The sequence below is a fragment of the Myripristis murdjan genome, chromosome 23, assembly GCF_902150065.1.
Source record: "Myripristis murdjan chromosome 23, fMyrMur1.1, whole genome shotgun sequence".
Classification (NCBI taxonomy): Eukaryota; Metazoa; Chordata; class Actinopteri; order Holocentriformes; family Holocentridae; genus Myripristis; species Myripristis murdjan.
The window spans coordinates 3,021,073-3,040,555 of NC_044002.1; the positions used below are offsets into that span (position 1 = coordinate 3,021,073).

Sequence of the window (19,483 nt, forward strand, 5' to 3'; positions counted from 1 at the left end):
GTTTTTTCTGTTACACTGCCACTGTATCACTACGCCTTGGTGCTCCGGTCCCATATTCAACCTACAGGGTGATACAGTGACAGTGCTATGGTAGAAAACAGTTCTGCCGTTTTGAAAGCCAGGGGACTGAAAAGAGTGTTGAATGTGAATGTGCTGTTGTTTTCTGGTCTGTATCTACTTCATTCATTTTGAAGCAATAAAGTCCCGGTGAAGCCCACATTCTTGCAACAGGGAGGAATGTAATGGACCAAATTTGGTGAATGTTTTACACGCTCATAGAGCAGCAAATACCGCCACATAGGTAAGAATCTGAACTATCACTTAACTGTAGCAGAGTGTTTCCAGTGAGCCAGCATGCACAGCACCAGGGCTCTGGCTGTTAGACCTAAATGGAGCAGAACCTTCATCAATGTCATCAGTAACACACGTGTTTGCTATTCATGTCAAAATGGCTGCTGTGAAAGAGGTCTGTGATTTCCAGACAAACACTTTAAAGCTTATGCTCAGTAATAGTCCTCATTTTTCAAAGTAATGTTGTTAAAATGTTTCATAAGCAGGCAACTACATTGACAAAGCCAGACACGCAGGTTAGTTATCACAGGTCATACTACACTGAGTTGTGTCAGTATTGTCACTCACATATCAGAATGCTCATGTTGGTGAAAGGTATATACAGTAGGTGTACTTGGGCCACCAATTGCCATAACAACAGCCCCAAAACAGTAACCTTCACCAGTCTGCTCTGATCTGGGCTTGATTTGGTCCATTTACTATTATTTCAGATATGACCCTTTAAGAACAACTTCACTGCTGGAATAGCCTGAAATACTGCAAATGTACAAATGTATAAATATATGTATAAATATATGAATGTATATATTCTAAAGTTTGTGTGTGATATATATGCATGCAGTGCAGTGGTCCCTACTGCGCTGCTGTTGTCCCTACAAGTGTCCCTACTGAAAATACCCAGCATGCATTGTGCACATCCATCTCCTATGATTCACTAAGATTGTTCCACAACCTGAATCAAGTGAAATACTTGACAACAATTTTATTTTAGGCCACTCTAAGTGATTCCAGTCATTGGTGAATGATGGGCATTTATATAGGAAGGATTCTGTTTTTTATCCTTATAAGCCATTTCTCATTGCAGCAGTGATCACCATAAGTGGTTTCCTCTGTATTTATATGCATTGATGACCATTCTGGTTGTTGAAACACTGACAAATTGGTAAAAAGATAGCCAACTCTGATATCAAGAGAAAATATAGGCTATTCAAATCCACTTATGCAGTCCTTTAAACTTCAGATTTGGCAATTGCTACTGCCAGTATCAATAAATAGTGCTTATTTCCCTTCTACACTCAAATGCCAACAGTAACCCACTAATTAATAGATGTATGTAGACTTATGTGTAACAGCTGTGTAACCTTTCAGCAGTATATGGCCTGAGCTCTCTGTCCAACTAATAAGATCCAACCCAGAAAGAAAAGTGGAGCCACCTTTGGGTATATTGAGTGTGTCCTTCATGTAGGGCATCACGTCTTCCTTAATCAACCTAAATGTGTTCAATATGTTGTTTGCTACACATTAACAAATGAGCTGACGAGAAGCTTTTTGGCCTCTCTCCTGCTTTACAGTCGTCTGGCAGCCAAATGTAAAGAATGAGCCATTATTCCAAGGCTGGCTTTACTTTACAGAGCCTGGCATAACGTCCACCTCTGTGTGCCATCTACGGCTGTCAGCATCCTGAAGACCACCAGCTAACATGGAGTCTCAAGATCTCTTTGGTCGTGTCTTTAACTTTCTAACAAAATTCACTTTATTTTTCAACTTTTATATTTAACATTTCATGCAGGTAGAGCCACTGAAAAAGCACATATGGGCAATATGTGTCAATGGGATGAATGGGAATCTGAAGAAGAGACCAGTTCAGTATACTGACTTATATATACAGACAGTACATATCCAGAATAAGCAGATTTAACCAATGGAGTTTCAGTATGTACAGACTTTTTTTTTTATTTTTTTTTTTAATTGTGTTGGGAAGCTTGAAGTGATAGAGGCTGGTATGGGCTTTTCTAGTCCCGCAGGCTGTAATGCTGCTACTACCTGCTCCTCCCTCCCCCTCCCGTTCCTAATGAGTCATTAATTAGAGGCTTAAGCTTGTCAATCCTGGAAACAACAGCAGTAGCAAATCCAGAGCTCCAGCACCCTCCCACTGATGACTGTGTGGGTGGAGCCAGAGCAATCTGTCACACATGTCAGGAGGAAGGCTTCTGAACTCTGTGAAGCTCCACTGGGATACAATGTTAACCTGAGGACAGCTTGTGTGGCTTTGGAGCAGCTTTATTGCTGGTGTTATTTTTTTCCTTCTTTGATTCTTAGGACACTCTTTTACTCAGCAAATCCAGGTAGGCCTTTTCTGTCTGCTATGTTTTTGTCACTGGCTGATTCAAAAGGGTCCAATGGTCAGTGTGATGAATGTTATTGACTGTGATAATCCCTTACCCTCAGACTTATTTGGCTGTGTTTACTTGCTCACAAGAATGTGACTGTTGCCAATACTTCAATTAAAGAAACACTGGGGATTCTATGAGGTGACTCCTCCTCTAATAATGTGGGTTACATGTGACAGCTGGATATTGTGAGTATTCATCACCAACAGAAGCTTGATCACACTGAAAGAGATGTGAGAAAGCTTTGGTGTTTAAATGGGTACTGCTTCACTCAGATTATCTTAATTACATTATGATTACTTTGCTTTTTTGGTTGCCCGGGTAAATATGATGTTTCTACAAAGGAACACTTTACACACTGTTAAAAATATCATCCACTCACTTTAAAAAAAAAAGCATTTTGTACTCTACTCTCTGTACTATTGCTGGCTATCCTCTTTGCTCTAGAAGTAGTTTCCCACAGCACCGTGATGATCAGTGGAGTTACTCATGCACATAAGGATCCTCCCTTCTGAAAGTGTGGAGGCAGCTGAGCATCCAGGCTTGACACACTCTACTGGGATAACAGGCCCTGACGCTGGGAAAGTAGATCAGGATGTTTTATATTCAGCAGATGGGTAACCTGCCCTCAGCGCCTTGTGACTTGGACGGGACAGTCAGAGTTCCCTAGGGGAAATACTCTGCTAAAAGTGTGTGTTTCTGTGTGTTCTTGTATTTTTATCCTTATGATGACCAAATGTCCTCACAAGGGTAGAAAGATGAGGGAAAATCTGCCAAAACGAGGTCATTTCGCTACTCCTTGTTTCTTAACGAGATTAGGGTTAGGACTTGGGTTAAGGGTTAGCATTAGCATTAGCTTTGGGGCAGGGTAAGGGGCCAGGTCATGCCCGGCTCCTGCTTGGTGAGGGATTGGACATGTTGGCCCACATTAGACAAAATGTGATTGTGATTGGTTGTGCACCTCCTGAAATTTGAAACGCCAGTTGTGTCAAAGCACTTATGCCCTCAGTTGACTGAACAAACAGGAACCATAACTACAGGCTGCCTCCAGTTTGTTTGAATAATTTATTTATGTATTTTCAGAGAGTTGGATGGCTGAACTTTTTGGCAATAGTGCTGGGGTTTTCAGACAGCTGGTCATCCTGCGTTGGAACTATATTCTTTGTTTAGGGCCACCAGTATTGCAGTGCACTGGAGCCCATAGGCTAAGGTGACCAGATTTTGGGGAGAAAATCTGGGGGCATTTGTGATTTGCTGACAAATGCTAAACACAGCAGATGTATTCTATAATCGGCCAGAAATTACATGCCCTCTTAAATGTTCCTTTCAAAAGCATGTAAGACAAGAACACAAGAAATGTGATATCAGTCCAGCATCACTGATCTGACGTTTAAATATATAATTTTAATAATTATGAATACAGTTTTCTGGTAAATAAAAAAAGCAAATTTTCTGTCAGTTTTCTTGTAAATTGTGTTGCATTTTTTTCAAGTATGATTTTTTCCTGATTTACTGATTGCGTTTTTCTCCACGTTTTAAGAAATTAAGTGGGACCATCATTTTAATAGCTTTTTCAGTGAAAGTGAAAATAAGACTACAAAAATGATCACTCCCACTAAAATCATGAATCACTTAGCATTATCTAGAAAATGAGTGCCAATATGATTTTTCTTTTTTTTTTGGGCTGTATTGTTCAGCCATAACATCTGCTCATATCCCCACCGTAAACTGGATGCTTATGCTGCAAAGATCCAACACATAATTTCTCCAAAACATACCACAACTACAACAGTTGGCAAGCCAACACTACTTCCCAAATGCAGTTTCTGGTGCCACACAAAATCTGGTGTATTCTGTTGTGGATACTGAAAACATTTTGTTGGCATGTTTGCTGTGGTTTCAAATGGGGGTTTTTGTCAGTTGACCCTTTTTGCTACTGCTGTTGTTGTCCTTCCAAGTTGGTATTGGCTGGGAGGTCCTCCAGTCAGAGGCCTCGCTGCCCGCAGTTATGTCCATGCTGTAGTATCACTTTTGCACAGCCCTGAGTCAAAATTTTGAACAGTCCCTGTAAGTATTTTTGTGTGTTCTGGCCGGAGATAAGGACTGGGGATCCAGTTTCTTGCTGTTCTCTCTGCTATTGTTTGACAAATGGAAAGTTAATCAGATGTTTACAGGGTATTTTGTCACTGCAGACCATGTATGGGGAGTTTCACTCATCTGAAAAGAACAAAGCAAGAGCAATAACACTAGTTTCCTAATTCATTATCTTCATGAGGGGATTTGTCCCAAACCATCTATTGCTCTCTTTACTTGGATCTGATTACTAATGGGTTCTTTTCAGAGTGAACTTTCACGCCTCTCTGAAGTAACACTGAGAGGGAACAAGCAGTGAATTCCAAACTATCTGCTGAAGCCTTACATTAGGATGCACTGATGCTCTGCTCCTGAAACTGCATTTTTAGACCAGAGAATGTGTGTGGCACCTCTCCAAGAGCGCAAACATTCTTTCCCAGAGGGAAGGATAAGGTCCGGAGTTGTAAAAGAAATGGTTCTTTTTTCAACATGTTCGCAAAGCCAACATCTCAAAATATTGTTATGACTGATTTATATTTTTGGCCTATAAAGGACACATTAGGTACAACCTAGAGATCATCTTGAAGGTTTATGTTTTAGGCAGTCCTTGAATCCTGAAAAGGTTTTCAAATTTAATGCACATAGTATTAAAAACCCTAAATCCAGTTATATCATGAATCAGTTCCTTTTTAATAGCACATGTAAATATTTACATTAAAGCAACAGTTCTGTTCTGTATATTCTGTCTCAAATGTTCTTAGGCCAAAAATGCTGTGGAAAGTCCAGTATTTATTTCCAATCAGAAAATTACTTTTCATCCTTTTGCCTTTAATTCCGTCAGCACAGACACTTCACATTCATACTGGAGGACAAGAGTAATTAGCAGCAGCACCACTTTGAGAGTCAAGTCTCCATTCACTGAGTAGAAAGCAGATGAACGAGGTCTCGCTGAGTGGAACACAACACAATGGCAGATTTCACTTTGCAGATTCTCAACAGGAGTCCTCTGACTGCTCCATTAGCAGCTGTTCAGCACTTCATTCCGCCCAAACACTACAGTGGCTAATTTCACTGATTTGTGGCTCAGCTCTGTTTGAATGTAATAAAATCTGAAATCAGTCACCACAGTGTTTGTCTGGGAAGAACTCCTGCACACTATTATTCTTCCACTGCACATGGCAGCCGATCCCTGCTGTGCATTTTGATTAAAGATAACCACTCCCCTATTTCTGTGTGACGTATGGTGGTTATCAGTACAAGGCTGGGCCAGTGATGTGGCTACCAGCAATGAAAAGTGGAGCGGCCCAACTGCACACTTCATTGTGGTGCAGGAGTTATTTTTAGGCTTTACAGTGCTTACCGTTCTCATAACATGTTGCCACAGACAACCTGGAGCAAGCCCTATTGTTAGCTCTCACTATGGGACTTGGAGTACATGATTTGGCCTTATGCCTGGCTGAGCTACTAAAAAGCTTGTTGTGACATATTTATTTGTAGTGGCGGATGATATATCACTCTTTCATTGTTTAACTTGCAGCCCTTGTCTTTGGCTATAAAACGCCAAACTCCTGATGGAAGTTTTTTACAGGACACTTTGACCTTAAGTAACTTTCAGTACATTTATACTTATCGCTTAATATAACAAATTTGATGTGAGAGTTGTTATGCTGCTGTGAACCTATGAAATCGTTTTTGTGTCTACCAAGTGTTTAAGTACTATAAGTGACAGTCCCCCTTTTCCACTTAACATATGTCTCATATACAGATTCTGTATGTATCATTTGATTTTGCTGGATTACACTGACACTTAAGGTGAGAGGGATAGTTCACACATTTTGAATAACAAAAATATTATTTCACTTCAGCTGTTCTGTAGGACAGTAGTGGTGCTCTCTTCCTCTCATTGTTACTGAGTGCTGGATACTGGCTGGATGCTCCAAATGCTAACTGTTAGCCTCCTGCCATTGAGCTGGACTTCCCCCCAGCTAACATTCTGAAAAATAACCGTCTCATTAACAATGAGAGGAAGATAGCACCACTATTGTCCTACATAACAGCTAAAGGGGAAGTGACATGTCACATTTTTCAAAATGGTTGAACTATCCCTTTAAAATCCTTTTGTGGGATACATAGTAAAACTGATGTAAACTGATGTTGTAAATCTCTTGCTAAAATGTATGTCATTTCCTGCCACAATAATTGGTAAAATTGACAGAATACAATGCCTTGTTTTCACTGCTGTCCTGGCTATCCGTTTTTGACCAGCTTGTGTCTCTCCAGCCTGCCAGCTGCCGATTTTTTTTTTTTTTTTTTTTTAATTTGGTGCCTGATCTTATGTGTCAGATCTGTGCTTAAGTGTTTTGTCTTTTGTCTCTGTAGTTGTTGATGTGGATTGGTGACACATGACATTGACACGTTGTTGGTAATGTGGCCAAATGCACATCTGACCAGCTCTACAGCATCCTGGCTCAGTGTTACACACTGATTTTATGCAGATATTTTTTTCTCTCATCCAAAATGTGTGTTCAGGCATCTCAATCATTTTATTCATGATGAGCCCTCTTTCTTTGGCATACTTAAGACCACAGTATGGCACAGTATTATTGTGCCAGAATCGTAGACTGGCTTCCATTTGAGAAATTTGGTCAGTTGTTCTATTCACCATTTAGGTCATGTGATCTGGGTCTTGCAGTAAAGTTTCACTTTTGGCTGGGAGACTGTTAGGGCCCACTTTTCTTCACAATGATAATTTAGTCACTGCAGTTTAGTCAGTGTTTCTTTCAACTTTATCAAATTAAGTATGACCTGTTAGAGTTCTCATCGGGCCTGAAAATTAAGACCCGACCCGACCCGGGCCTGACTGGGCCAGCCCGAGGCCCGACCCGACCCGACTAATTAGCCGAACTTGAGGCCCGACAGCCCGATAAAGCCCGAAAAAAAAATCGCCAAATTCGCCATTATTTAGCAGAGCCGGTCGGCCGCGGCACCGGGGCACCATCAGTCGGTATCAGGCGAGCCGGCCGCGGCACCGGCCAGCATGAGGCTGCTCACCTGTCAGATCCGGCAGACCTGACGGGTGGGCGCGGTATCGGACGGTGCCGCGTCCGGCCCGCCTGATGCCGACTGATGGTGCCGCGGCATGTGCGGGTCAATACGGTAGTCTAGAAAACTGGAGATTTTTTTTTTTTTTTCTCGTGCGCCCCCAGATTGCGCCCTGGGCAGTTGCACTGCCCATAGCAAAAACCGTCCCTGCTGCAGAGTCTGCCAGCACAGCGGGATACTGCTGCACCTCTCTCTCACTTGTTTGCGCTGCGCACGCACAGCTGGTTGTCTGTCTGTCACTGAAAGTTTAGCCTCCAAATCCAATCCAGTCTCTCACTCTCTCCACCAGTCACATAAAAATGAAACGTCATAATCAATAACAGAACACATAATTCTATTTTTTTATTTAAAAAAAAAAAAAAATCCCCCACAGAACCCGAAGCCCGACCCGACCCGCCCAATTCACGTAAATTTTAGGCCCGACCCGACCCGAAAATGTCGGGTCGGGTCGGGTCGGGTCGGGTTCGGGCAGAATATGAGAACTCTATGACCTGTCCCTGCTGAGATGCAGCCTCATGATCAAAGTGACAAGCAGGTTGTGGTCAAAGACATGGTGATGGCACAGCCACACTACTGCTGATTTTATCATCATTCAAATTGTGTTGTGCTGCTCACAGTTTGCTCCCCAGGTCAAGGCGCTGCTGAAATTAAAGATTCTAAATGACATGCACTGATTATCAGATCCACCCCTGCCCCTTTTATTCTCCCTAGTTTTGAAGTCTTCCTTGAGTTTTTGGTGTTTTTTTTTTTTTTTTTTTTTTAATTCTCTATTTTGATGCACATGCGCACATTAAAAATGGAAAGATAACAAAGAAACAAAACAGTAGGCAGTAACCACATGTACACGTGTATTAGTGCGCATATAAAGGTGACCATTAAGTCAATAGTAGACCATCAAACTATTCGATTTAAGACAGGCATTGGAAACGGTTCCATTAAGTCTGTGGGTTATTAGTTGGCATGAACCTCAGGGGTTTTCTCCTTCCTAAGCCTCGTCCTTAACATTAGGAAACAAAGTGGTGTGCCCTCCCATTTCAAACTGCAGAGCCCAACTTTAAGACCTGAAGAAGTGTTCAAGTTTCTTAAATCTTAAAGTATTATTTTTCATCTGATTGATTATGTATTGCCTTTAAGATGAACACTTATCTACTTTACTCAACAGAATTACAACTCATCCCCCCTAAAAAAAAAAAAAAAAAAAAAAAAAAATCATTCTTTTGGTTGCAGTTTTCTTGCACTGCTGAGGTTTCAGTTGCTATGTTCAGTCAGAAATAAAATGTTTTCTAGTGATTTGTTTTTCCATTTTGGATTTTAAATTGGTCTTAAACTTGAAGATTATTAAAGTGTTACATTTTGCTCTCTGCAGATACCCCTCATCACCTTTAGTTAAACTGTTGGGTTTTGTTTCGATAAATTTGGTCAATAAGCTGTCATATGAAAGTCTGGCAATCCCCCACACCTCCCACCCCACACACTCTCACTCAGCACTGAGCAGAACCAAAATCACCTCAATTATCCACCACATTACACCCAGTTATCTGTCACCTCACTATTGCAAAGTTAACGGGTAAAAGCTCAGTCTGCAAACCAGTTCACAAATTGAGCTTTAACAAAATTCAGTTGCTGAAGGATGACCCTGTTGGTCAACATATTTACAACATATTCAACAAAAATAACTTACCATTCTGAAACATCCTGTAATAAACGGATTTGAGGTGGTTCGGTGTCTCCTGGCGTCTGTGGTTCGGGATCGGAGTCGGGCTCAAACACGTATGGTCGTATAACATCCTGCTCAGGGTCCCGGTTTCACGGGTCCCACAGGGTTTTAGTCCAGATTTGCTCGTCTGTTGGGCTCATTTCAGCGCCGACTGTTTTATCAACCCGACACAATACAATGCCGGCTTCGTCTATGGTTTGGGATCGGAGTCGGGCTCAAACACGTAGGGTTGTATAACATCACGCTCGGCGGTAGCCATGACAATCTTACATAAGATGATAATTTGCTTTCCACAAGTTTTCAAGTAGTTACTGTATCTTGTTGGCTCTGTTTTTCTCTCACTCAATATGGCCTCACAATATGGCAGTGCACTATTGTTTACATCCCAGAATGCATTGTGCAGCGATGTCGGTTGACTGGCCCAACCATATGTCACTCAGAAAACAGTCAGCCAATCAGTGGAGAGCGGCAGATTCTCTCTTCTGATTGGCTAAACGTACCATGCTGCCAGAGCTCTGGGAGAAAGGCGAGAGAGGAGCTGTAAAACTATATTTATCAGACCACAGGTACTCAAAACCACAAATACATCATGCTAGAGATATCAACAGTTCCAATAAAACCCTGGAAAAGTGTACAGCATGGGGCCTTTAACCAGTTTATTTTCCCACAACATTTTAACAGAACAAAGACATCCTTCATCAGATATTTCTCTCATTCAAGATCATACACTACACAACAGCCAACATGCAGGCTTTGTTTAAAATAACAATGTCTAATGGCAGTCTGTCAAAACAGATCAACTAAATAAAATAAAATAAAAAAAAAAATTAAGTAAATGAATATAAATAAATAAAAAAATAAAATGTAGATACTACTACTACTACTAATAATGCTAATAATAATGATGATGATAATACCATAAAAAATAAAAATACACTTAAAGGGGAAAAAACTGTTCATTTTTTTTTGACTAATGTAACAGCATGAATTGATGGCTGAAATTCTTTTATTGCAATAATTACATTTTCTCATTCATCAGAGGACAGGAAGCTATTACCCGCCAACATATCATGCCTCCCTAGAAACTGTGTAAAATCAGATCCTGCATGGCTGTGGGAGCTGTGATGGGTCAGTGCTTATTGGTGGTGCAGATTTGATGTGAGGAAGAAGACACACAATCTGATCGCACCGCTGGGTATAGACGTTATTTTTATTTTATGGAGGCATCACTCTTTCACATTCTGTTTTCTTTTTTTTTTTTAGTATTTTATTTTTGCTCGTAATTCTCTTGGCCTTCTCTGGCTTATTTTGCATAGCCAGACACTCTTTAAGTGTCCTTACTTTTCGTATGTAGGTTAGTGGGAGTGCATGAGCACCCCAGGAATAAATGAGTAGCCGCTCCCTGCAGTGTTCCACTGGCCTGGATCCTCTGGGGTATAAGAGGACAGGAGCTCTGTATCAGCAGATTAATCAATGCACAGCAGAGGCTGCTCTCATTCTCCTAGCCTGCACACGGTGGTCATGTGTTCTATGATCATTAAATCAAAACCAGCACAGGGTTTTCCACACGGCAGCAACATGTGAGACCTTTTAAAAACTTCTTCATGCTGCATGGAATGAAAAGTCCAACAGAGTTTAATAAAGCAGATAAGATGCCTGTTCTGCACTAATGTAAGAGTAGACATACATATAACGCACACATATACACACACACACACGTGTACAAAAATTACCAGAAAAAATGCAAACAATCCAAAAAAGCAACAAATTAATAATTATAAGACCACTATATTTATAATTATTGAGATTAGATGTTTAAATTTTTTCTGTTAATATAATTTGAATGCCCGGCTGCTCTCAGATGCCATTCACAAGCATTTAATTAAAACTAAATAAATCCAGTTAATCAAAATGACAGCAGTGATTATTGGAAAATGCTATAATTGGACACAACTGATAATGGCTTGAGCCTTCATTTCTTCCCAAATTGAGATAATGTACAACAACTTTTGTGCTTTTTATGCACCTGCAAATACCCACTTCAGCCCAAGGCTGTACAAGGTCATGAGGTATTCTGAGAGCTCTAACAGCCAGTTTTTCATAGGTCTATTTCTTTTCTGTGCCTACTGGAGAGTAAGGAGCTCCATTACAAATTAAACAGACTCTACTGAAACATGCACATGCTGCTGTGGCCTCACTGTCCAGGACATTTGCCAGCACCCTTTATTCAGGAGACGGAGAAAAGTCGGGATTAGTCTGCGTGTCTGTGAGTGCGTGTGTGCGTGCGCGATGTAAATCTTCTTACAAATCCTCTTTACTTTCCATTGTGGGACAGTAGCAGAGGAAGAGGTTGGTACTTTGTCCCTCTGTGCTGCAATAGAGAAGGCCTGAAGCAGGTGAAGTTCAGATGACATATATAAGATGTAAGATGGGATACAGGCATGGCAGCATATCTTTGGATAGTTTCCTTGTAACTGTAACCAATTTCAGTCAACCAGTCAATCTCATGTAAAATTTGAGACATTAATATAGTTGCAACTTCTGCCGGTGTCCACACTGCAGTTTGCAACATGTGCCACCAGGTTGGATTTGGAAGGAACATCAATCAATAATCATTTCAAAGATTATTAGTATTTATTTATTTATTTGAATTTCTGCTTTATCTGACAGTCACAGTAGAGAGAGACAGGAAAGGAAGGGGAGAGAGAGGGGGTGACCTGCAGCAAAGCAAAATTCGACCCCAAGATGCTGCAATCAGGACTTAACAAGTGGTACGTGCTCTACCAGCTGATACTGGGGCACCACTAACTGTTTCAGATCTGTTCCTCTACCTGCGTAGTTTCAACTTTATCAAAGCTGTTACTGGCACTTAGCGCTCATTCATGCAGCATGCAGAAATGGGTGTGATGGAGTCCATCTCAGGTACTGCATTGCTAGTATGCAAGAGAAATGTTGGAAAAGCATTTTTAATTTTGGTTCTTTGATTATTATTGTGTTACTGTACATTAAACTTAATTTTTGTGGAAGTTAAGTTAAAGATTGTAGTACAATCTTTTAGCCATCAGGGGCAGTGCTGAGCATTTGCTGAATGGAGCTGAACATGTGGCAGTCAGTGGGGCTGAATGCTGTTAAAATGATCCCTACATTTTATTCCAATTATTTATGAATAACTAGATTATTACTCTAATTGTTAATTAATGTTAATTATGGTGTAACATTAGGAAAAAAGAAATTGTCGATGGAGAACCTCCAAGAATATTGGTTTTGGATATTAGTCCTGTTGCTTGCTTGGAGGTCATTAGAGTTTTTAGGTCTTGAGCCACTAGGGGAACTGTCAGTTAGGTTGTTTTGGTCTGTTTGTAGCAACATTATCTTCGCAACTGAAAACAATAGGATTTATAAGAAATGTGGTTTCAGTTATATGAAACATGATTCTCATAGGAAACTATTATCAAAACTGATTCTTAATCCAGTCACTCTAACTTTTCCAGAATTGCCAGATTTGAAACTTTGTCCAAAGGTTTTGGACCACATGTCTTTCCGTTTTGAGGTCCTGGACAGATGGCTTAGTATAAGAGTGTGAGATCCTGTGCTGTCCAGTGACAGGGACAGCACAGGATCTCACACTCTTATCTTATACTGCTGGACAAGTAGAGATGACCATGCAAATAGAGTGAAAAGGTGGAGAGATGATTGCTCTGTTCCCTTAACGTGTTGGACTTGTCATTGCCTGTTTTACAGTTATGACGTGTCAGATCCTATTTGGTGAGTCATTAACAGCTTATCTAGAGAATGGTTTACCTTTTACAAAGTTTTTCTCCTGTCTCTTTTGATGAAACTAATGATCACCATGAGTGAGCATTAACAGACTTGACAGGAAATAGTGGGAAGCAAACATTGCTTTCCAGTATTTTTCTTAGTAGTAAGGGGCTAGCAAGCATTGTCAAATTTAAAGAGGTATAAAGTGCAGGATTTGATCAAGTTTGGTGATGTTAGCAAATATGGGGCACAAATAGCTCACTCTTAAAAAAAAGTATTTTACCACTTGTTTCATTGCATTAGATGTTTTCAGTGGACGCATCCATCAGTGTAATTTTAAACCAGACTGTTTACCCCCTTTGACAAACATTAACAGACCAGGAAGGGATCACATTTTTAGTTGATGGAAGCATTCCAACTTCAGCTGGATCACACTGCACAAATTCAGCCTGATTTTTGACACATTTTTGCCGTGGCCAACAAATTTCAAGCATCATGCTTAAACATGAAGTTTGTGAGCGATGCTTTAATCTGTGTCATATGGATGAAGTGTTGACCGTCAAATTTGTTTGGTTTTTGTCCATTTGTGGCAACTCACTTGACCCTCCAATTGTGGACATCACACTGGTATGTGTTGATATGACATAGCAAGAAATTATATAATTACGCTACCGTTGAAAAGTTTGCAGTCACAGAAATGTTTGTTTGTGTCTAAAGAAAGCTTTTTCTTTTTGGGAATTTTGCATGAGTACCTTTAATGAATTTTGCTCAACGTAAAACTAAAAACTAAAAGATTTAGTTTCATTCATTCATACATTCATTCATTTTAGCTTTGTAAACAGCACAGTTGTTTTCATTTGCGCTTAATATAATGGGAGTGAAACACATTGGAATGATTAATCAAGGATGAGGTTACTGTGTGTTAGAGCACTAGAGTAATGGCTGCTGGACATGCGGCTTTGCAGTCAAACAGTATGTAAAAAAAAAAAAAAAGGAGCTATTTCAACAAGTAAAAGTAATTTCTTTGCTTTATTTTGGATCAGTTTAATTACCGATTGAAAGTATCTGTTTTTTTTTTCCATAATCAAAAAATTCTGAGTGATTGCAGTCTTTAACAGTAGTGACTATGGTTGACCTGACATGGTAACATTGTGATGGGAATATCCTGTTGTCAGATCCCAGCTGTCTGGTCTTTTCAGACAGGGAGTGATTAAGGCACCTAAGTGAGCTTGTCTGCCTGTCTGTTCACATGAGGAGCACATTGGGACCCCGTGAATCCAAGCGGGTGTCACTTACTCCCCGAAAAGACCATTAGTCCTAAAAAGGTGTGCAAGGGTCATGTAGTTACAAATCAGGGCTGTGTTTGGGAATCCTGTATCTGGTGGCTCACTTCCTGCTGTCCAGCATAGCAACACATTGTTCCAGTTCAGCTTTGTGTTTGCATTGCCCTTTCAATGACATCAGAGGTCGGTTGCATTACATTTCTCTACCTCACCTTATCTCAGATATTGACTAAGCGCTTAATAAGTGCAAACACACATTGGTTTGGAAAATCATGCGTGTAAGGAGGACGGTGACTGACTTCATGTACATGAAGAGGTGAAAAACACAAGAGCCAAATGTGATAGTATTTTTTTTTTTTGGAACACATGGCTCAATACAGACCATGACAATTTATGAAAGCAGCATTGCGGTCAATGTAATGGGGTTGGGTCTTTTCACTGCAGATGGTGGGGTCTGCGTTGCCATGGAGATGCCTCCCAGTGCTTCGCAGTGTTTCTGCGGTCATTACCTGTTTCTTTCCTCCATCTTCAGGCATACACACAAACACATCTGCACAATCACCAGAACAGCATAGTGTTGTCATAATACCTGAAACGTCTATACTGTTTCAGTGCCATTACAAAAGATTGAAACTGATGCAGAATTGTATCATATTGTGTACATGTCATACTTGGGCCAAAGGTGTTCTGCAAGCTGAAATTCATTTTCACTTTTGCCTCCATGGGGCTTAAACAGAGGGTTTATGATGGTCAGTGGGCCTAAAAGCTATTAAATGATCACTGCATTTGATTCCAAATATTTACCAGTAACTGGACTATTACTGCCATTGTTTTACAGCCCAGTATTTATAATGAAGACATTATTGTCTTGACCATGAATGATTTTAAAGGTATATACCCATTTCAGAGGACACTTGCATTAATGCTATGTGCTATAGCCTGGCTGCATAACCAGAGGGGAAAAAAATTCTTCCTAAATGGTTGCAAATGTCATTCATCTAAGCACACAGAAATGTGGCTCTTATTAATCAGTGGCTGCTCATTTTCACCAACACACTGTAAAAAAAAGTGTTATATCTTAAAGAGCTAATTTTCTGTCCCATTGACTGCTGCTCATTTGTTTTTGGCCCAGTTTTAGCCCTCTGTGACGCCCCCTGGAGGTGGCCTCACCTTTTCTTGTATGTGGAATATCTCTCTGTTTAGACTCTGTTCCAACCCTGGACAGTCAAAAAACTAAAAACTGAAAACATGCAACAGTGCTGAATATTCCACCATGTCTTAAACTGGATCCCAGTCCACTTAAATTGCACGGATAGGCCAGGGTTAGGCTTAGGCACATATTTGGTAAAAATCTGGTATCAGCCAATCATATTGACCACCTTCAATAAGATAGTTTGTTTCGGTACATACTTATTGTTAAGGCTGTTTGTCACGATCATCATTTCAGCTGGTGGTTAATTGGCATATTATTGCTTCCACATGTCTGAATATCAGCACTGAAATTTAAAAACCCATATCTAAACATTAAATACACATTGAATTTCAATGTTTAGATTTAACTTGGTACTAAGGTCAAAATTGTGGAGTTGTGACAGCATCACAACAGTTTCTCTGCCTTAGAAAACGACTTTTACAGGCCTGGTTGTCTGTACAGTGAATAACTGTCCAGGCTGCAGTGAAGGCGTGATGAGACAGTGCGAGAAAACAAAGTGGACTTTGTGGGGATGGATGCCCAGCCCTGGGCAAACCATGATAAAGAGCTGTGTGCTGTTCATTAGTCAGCTGGCCATAGACATCTGTAATCTTTAGATTTCTGAGTTATGTAATGACCCAGCTTTGACTTCTACACATCTGTTTACAGAAGGGTGGTGAACTTTGGACACTGACAGCCTCTTCTAATGTTTATTCCCATAGCAACTTGCTGTGTGAATTTGCAGTGTTATAGCTCGCCTGCAAATTAAATTGTCAGACCATGATTATGTGGATGTTGTGGTATTGTAGGAATTAAGGTTGTATGCATGCTGTGATAGTCCAGCAACAATAGAGCTATTTTCTTGTGTGTTCTCAAGGTTCATTTATGCTCAATGTTAAATAAGGCTAGGGATGTAGCCTTGTGTTTGTATCCTGTGGTTTTTTATTTGTTGTTTGTTTTGTTTTTGTCCGCATTTGTGCATGTTTTCAGGAAGCTTATGGATATGGATGAAACGGAGCAGCACCACTGGAAGTCATGGGGGCAGTGTAGCCGATAGTTCAGGTGGAGGAACTATCCATTTAAGTTGCCTTTCATTTCCTTCACAGCACTTTCTTTATTTTTGCTTGCAGTCCAGCAGAGACAAATGTAACCTGGTAGCACACGCTGTGAAATGCAGCATAGAGTCCCACAGTCTTTTGGTGATGATCTTGTTCTATAATAATAATAATGCATTTTTCTCAACAGTTATGTGGTAATTAGTTATTAATATTCAAATGATGCAATTTACACCTTTTAACAAATGGTCATGGCGTATGAATCATGATTGATGCACACAGCAGCCGTGGTGCTTGGCTCCCCGCCCTCTGCCGCAGCATATGAAATGACTTTGCTGTGGTCGTGTGCCTCTATATGACAAAGGGTCTCCAGGGACACGTCTGCTGTGAAGCCAGCAGCTGTCAGTCACCTCTCAGACTCGATTCTCCATAGCAGCATCAGCCAGCTCGTTGCAGTTCATCAGCACTGGAGGCAAATATCAGTGTGCTGGTGTTCCTCAGCCGGTCTCAGTCTCCCTGGGCAGCTGGAGAGCAAAACACCCCCGACTGATTCTTTCCAGCCCTGTCCTAGATAGGTGTTAGAACAGGCTGCAGGGTGACAGACGGACAGATCATGATACAGCCCTGTGGGAGAGGCCAGGAGACAGCCATGAAGGAGGGAGGGGGGGACGAGACGGGATAGCGGACAGGCCTGCATTTGCATGAGTACCTTTAATGAGGCTTGTTAGAGGACAAAGGCCACTTGCTGGTTTAAAGATGAACCTTTGTTCTTGGGCGGCCTCACAGGACTGGAGTGATAATTCCTGTCCAGCTGCTCATCCTGATATCCCTATCTGTGCCCTCATCTGTAGGGTTCATGGGAGCTTCCTGCCATGTTCAGTTTTGGAAGACCACAGGTCATTTGTAGTACTAATACCCCTTAGGGACACTAGCGGTACTTTTCCACTGGAGATCCCTCTTCTTAGAGGGCTCTAAACCTGAAAGTATTTGGATAACTCGCTGATCCAATCAAATATTTTGACTTAAAAGAGAAAATTCACCCTCAAGCATTGTTAAGCTGTTGAAACCTGAGCAAATTCACTTGATTTCTTCCAAAGCATTTGGAAAAAAGCAATGAGCAAATTAGCAAGAAAATAGTCAAAATTACCTAAAAATGTGTGTGGTTTTTTTTATCATTATTAGAAAATAATCAGAAAATTGGGACCAGGGGGATGCCATATTTATAATTATTCTAATTAGATATTAATTATTCTAATTAGATATTAATTAGGTATATAACAAGAAAAATATATTGGAAATATATTAGATATATTACAAGATAATCACTAGAAAAAAACAAACAAAAACATAAAATTACCACAAAATGACTACATATTTATATATGCATCATGTGTGTATGTGTGTATATATTTGTGTATACACATATATCTATCTATCAACAATCTATCAGCAATCAACACTTTTGAAAATAAGAGTGGAACATTATTGGAAAATGGGAAATGTCCAATACCAGTGTCTTTTTTCAGTTTTTGGTCAATGGTGAATCACCTAGCCACCAAATGCCTCTCATTTGAAATTCTCTGCTCTCTTTTTGAAAAGAATCTTGGACTCAATAAGCTCTATTTTTCATGCAGTAAACCAATCAGGATTATAGTTCAATTTGCTGCCTGGTGCTGCTGGTTCATATGCTGCAGAAACCAGGGGCCAGAAATACCGTGTCACACTTACTGTGGAGACGGTGGACTGGGGCATTTAGAGGCCAGTGTGTGTGTGTGTGTGTGTGACCCACATAGTGATGACACGTCAGGTTGTTCATCTATCATTCATACAGAGTGTCAGTCTACCACCAGGTGTGTGTGCGTACTCACACTACTCTGCATCACCTTGCTCTCTCTCTCATTTGCCACAGACTGCATATGTGTACAAATGCATTCAGTACACAAAGGATCCAGATTAATTTTGCTGTAATGACTATTGGAGTTGTACCATACCATATCATACCATATACCAATATATAATTGTCAAATTAATTGCGATATCTTGATATAACCACTGTAGCCAAATGAAATTGTGAGTGAGGCCACTGCTAGCTTCTGCTCTACATCAGTAGTATTGTTAGTGTTAAACGACTTTTCTTCCAGCAGCCTTCCACACTTTTACCATATGTCATCTCAAGAAATGTTGAAGGCTGTAGCTCAGTTTGTTCTGGCAGAACAGTGCCCTCCTCCTGTTTTGGATTGTGAGGCAACCCAGCACTTTTACCTAAGTTGGTAAGAGTAAATATAATGTACCTACCCAAGTTGGTGGTACATTATATTGAAGGCAGTGTAGAAACCAACAAGAAATGTCAATCCTCTCAGCGATGGCCTTGTTTGTTTTAGTAATCATATTAATGCCTCATCATAAATGTGGCAGTAATTTATAGAAGTAACCGTAGCACTTATGAAACCTGGGCAAATTCACTTGATTTTTTTTTTTCAAAGACATGGGGGAAAAGGCAATGACCAAATTAATAAGAAATGATAAAAAAATGATAAAAAAAAATAAAAAAAAATAAGAATAGTATCAGAAATTTGCAATCAGAAAAAAATTAAGAAACAGAAGAAAATGATCAGAAAACTAAAACATTACAAAAAAATACCTAAACAATTAGCAAAAAATGTATTAAATAATAATAATAATAATTCTATAATTCTATAGTTAATCTAATTATATGGTTAAAATTAAATTACAAAAAATGCCACAAATTACCAAAAATTTACCACAAAATTGCCAAATAAAATCACCCCAAAATCCCCCCCACCCACCCACCCCCCAAATTAAAAACTACAAGAAAATGA

General features: G+C 40.1%; 1 protein-coding gene across 4 annotated transcripts in view; it reads left to right on the forward strand.

The window, feature by feature from the left end:
- Positions 1 to 19,483, forward strand: part of eps8a (EGFR pathway substrate 8a, signaling adaptor) — a 66,156-nt gene that overhangs the window by 10,825 nt on the left and 35,848 nt on the right. For 2 of the 4 annotated variants that reach the window (XM_030045452.1, XM_030045454.1), the window contains exon 1: positions 2,256 to 2,417. The exons of 1 other annotated variant lie outside the window; for it this stretch is intronic. The gene's annotated coding sequence lies outside the window, so the exon portion shown is untranslated. Of the gene's footprint in view, positions 1 to 2,255; positions 2,418 to 19,483 lie in introns of those variants that run through there. One more of the 4 variants, XM_030045453.1, reaches the window with a different exon arrangement.